This window comes from Triticum aestivum, chromosome 5A (assembly GCF_018294505.1).
Source record: "Triticum aestivum cultivar Chinese Spring chromosome 5A, IWGSC CS RefSeq v2.1, whole genome shotgun sequence".
NCBI classification, from domain to species: domain Eukaryota; kingdom Viridiplantae; phylum Streptophyta; class Magnoliopsida; order Poales; family Poaceae; genus Triticum; species Triticum aestivum.
In genome coordinates, this window is record NC_057806.1 from 588,146,691 (window position 1) to 588,150,355 (window position 3,665).

The 3,665-nt window shown below is 53.8% G+C and overlaps 1 non-coding gene across 1 annotated transcript; it reads left to right on the forward strand.

The window, feature by feature from the left end:
- Window positions 1-217: 217 nt before the first annotated feature.
- LOC123109122 (U5 spliceosomal RNA) lies at window positions 218-333 on the forward strand. Its single transcript, XR_006452417.1, has one exon. It is a non-coding gene; the product is annotated as a U5 spliceosomal RNA (small nuclear RNA).
- The last annotated feature ends 3,332 nt before the right edge of the window (window positions 334-3,665 follow it).

Genomic DNA, 3,665 nt, shown 5'->3' on the forward strand with positions numbered 1-3,665 from the left:
CAGACACATCCCGCAAAAAAAGAGCACAGGCAGACACAAGCTGGAAAGAATGAAAGAGGCCCAGGAAAGAAAGTGGCCCAATACAGCAATGCTAGCCCGAGCAGCCGAACAAGGAAGCGCTGTCCCGTGATAATAGTACCACATCGCCGGGGCAAGGAAGGGACTACCGCGCTAACTGGCTATATAATGGAGCTGTGTACAGCCGAGCAAATCACGCAGCTGCGTCATGAGCACAAAGCGAACTATTCTTTCGCCTTTTACTAAAGAATACCGTGTGCACGTGACATTAAGCAGCATACACTAATTTTTGAAGGGTACTCTTTGAGTGGGTCCCAACAATACAAAGTAAATCTTCATGATAATGATCAATATCATTTCCTAAAATTTCTACTCCTTTAGTTGATGTTTAGGGCCTCTTCAAGTTGAACTGTTGTTTGATTCATAGGCATACACCCATTTCCTTATGTTGTGAAATGATATAATCTTGTCGATCGAGATGAGAGTGGTCTTTATTGTCTAATCTTGTCGGCCGAGAGGAGACATTGTCTCTCCTCATGCTCTCCTCATGCGCCATCCGATCATTGCGATCTAGATGCAACGTGGCTATCAAATCAGCTCAGTGGATGCTGCTGCTTCGTTCCCCATGTTTACAATTCTTGGATGCATGAGCACGAAGGTGGCCCTCTTCGCAGCAGTGCCACCGTAGCGTCAGTCATCGCCGGCAGCAACGTCGCCATCCTCACTTGGCGGGCCGCCGAAAGCAGCGAGCGCTTCACTGCAGCGTCGTCGTCCTTGACTTGTTGCGCTGCCGGCAACAATGTCCGCTTCAGTGCAGCGCTTGCTTCATGGCAGCGTCATCGTCCCCGACTTGTGGTCTCGTTGGAAGCAGCGCCGCCGGTCTAGACTTGTCGCGCCGCCACGACACCAACGACCACTTGAAGTTTCGAGCTGCGCCCATTTGAAGCCGTACTGGTTGATAATGTGAGGGCGCGCGACCTGAGCTTTTTCAATCTAGATATCCAAAGCTCAAGGTCTGATAATGTGAGCGCGCGCGACACAAATATAAAACTTTGCAAGACAACTTTCACTTGGCACACGCAAGGCCTATTTATAACAGCAACAAAATCAGCACGTCCTGACCGTCAACACGAAAGCTCAAACCACGGCACACGTGGTCAGCCCGTCACCGATCCTCGGCCCCCGGAATACATATTTCGCGGGAGGCCGACGCGGCACGAAAGCGATCGCCGGCCGATGATCCAAGCGCATCCGGCCGCATTCTCTGACACGCCCGTGCATGCACACGAAAGAGCGGAACAACGACGGCACAAGAAAAACAGAAGCGCTTTACAGCCAGGCTCGCCATCGTCACGCACGTCGGCCGGGAAACGCTCGCAACCGCGCGCCACGCAAGGCGGCTACCAGACCAGCCGGATCACTTGATCGCTGCATTGTCGATCGCCTGCGCGCGCACGCACACAGAGAGAAGTAAGCCATGGAGCCAGGAAATTTCTTCGGTGCAACGACCCAAATGCTTTGGCCTCTTAGATTGGATGATGTACGCGACTATACCTCTACTGTTTGTTTATCTATCGACTTTCTCCGTGGGCAGCGGCAGCGCGCGCGTGCGCCGTGCTCACGTCGGCCTACCGGTGCAGGATTGGACGCCGTAGTTGTTAACCGATCGGGCGGGCTAGCTGCACCTACTCCAAATCCCAGAAGGAGACGGACGGCTACTTACAACTGCGTCCTGCAACCACCGCCACTTTAAGAATCAGAAAATTCTCCACTGTCATCATGTCCCATTCAATTCCATGCACCGGCAGCAGCTGATGAACCCGAATGGCAACCAGCCCGTGACTAGGATTAGGATCAGCTCTAGCACCTACTGTTAATTCACTACTCCAAGTCGAATCGAATCCCTTTTGAGCGCCGTGCTTTCCTTGAGTGGAAGGCGGTGGCCTCGTACGCACCTGCTTCGCTTTCCTGCGTCAGTATAGGGTTAATCGTTGGCCCGGACCTATGACCATTTTTTCAGCTACTCCTGCATAGCAGCACTGTAGTAGGGCCAGCACTTTCCAAGCCCGAAATTTCATCAGCCGCCCGTTGAACGGTGGAAGCTGGTTTATACTTTTGTCACGCTCTAACGACCCCATGCATGATAGCCTAGTCAATATATGGCACCGCTAGCCCGCACACACCTTACTATTTTATTTGAGATACTCTCTCCGTTCGAAATTACTTGTTATAGAAATGGATGTATATAGAACTTGGAATTACTTGTCGTAGAAATGGATGTATCTAGACATTTTTTAGTTCTAGATACATCCGTTTCTGCGACAAATAATTTAGAATGAAGGGAGTAGTTCTTATTTCTGTCCTTCGTCGTGTGTGGGTGCAATTATGTGCATGCGCATTTTGAGTTACCTATTACAGTTGGCTACGCAACTCGCCTCTTTTAGTTCTTCATTCACACGCACCCTATTACAAGGGAGTCGCGGGATCAAACAGCCCTAAACAAGTCTCCAACTACCCCACTACGTGCAACAAATTGTCTCCTTTTTTGAACTATATATACAACAAATTGCTAGAATCAAGACAAACGACTTTTACGGGATCAGCAAGCAAGCTTGCGTGTAGGTACCCATGTCGAGTACACCATACTGCTTGCTTTGCTTCCAATGTCATTCGAATGGACGCTCGTACGGAGGACTTTCGGCAGGCGGCGCACAAGTCTCCATCCACCATGTGTCAGTGCACACACAGCATCTCACGCTAACAAACTGGATTCTTTACTCAGTCAAAAGGTACTACACTCTACTGTACGCAGTATTAGCGGCAGGAGCGAGTACAACGACGACCACCGACACACCGGCCGGGCGGGCAGGAAGTGGCAGCCGGTGCACGTTTTGCGGCTCTCGTGCAGTGCCTGGCTCGCGCGCGGCGATCCCGATCGAGACGGGTTGATTTCCGGAGGCGACAGCGACCGGGTGAGTGAATTCACAAGACCAGCGAAGGCAAATGGCGCATGGAGCCATGCACGGACGGACCGGATGGGTCACAGATGGGCGTAAGTAACGTAACAGGGCGCGGCAATCGCGGCACTGTGCGGCGAGGGACAGGGTTAGGTCACCATGATCGGGATGGCGTGCGTCGCCAGCGAGGCCGGTGAGGGTGCGCCATCAGCCAGCCCGGCTGGCCGGCCAATGCCAGCAACGAACGGCAGCACTGGAGCAGCAGCAGCAGCAGCGTACATGGCGTGGGGGAGAGGCCGACGAGCAACCGAGCCGTGCCGTGCCCGCTCTCCGGAGTCCGGACAAAGGCGACCGATCGCTGGGCCTTGGAATGTAGTGCTGGCTCTCGGTTGGTGTGGCCGCCTTTGCAACCACCGAGGACGAGCAGGATAGGACGGCGGCTGGCCAGCCGCCGGCCCAGGCCCCAGCCAGTGCTCCCCTGCCTTGCCTTGGCATGTGCGCCGTGCCGGCGGATTCTTTCCCTCCCCATGCTCCCGTCCGTCGCCGTTGCCGCGTTCGCCGTAACAAAACCCTCTTTTTTCTGGATCAAGCGAGATGCTCGGCCGAAAGATCCGGGTAGTCCGTCCACCGGCCTTTCGGATAGGAATGGCGGGGAGCGGGAAAGCCACCGGACGAAAGGAGGGAAAGGAA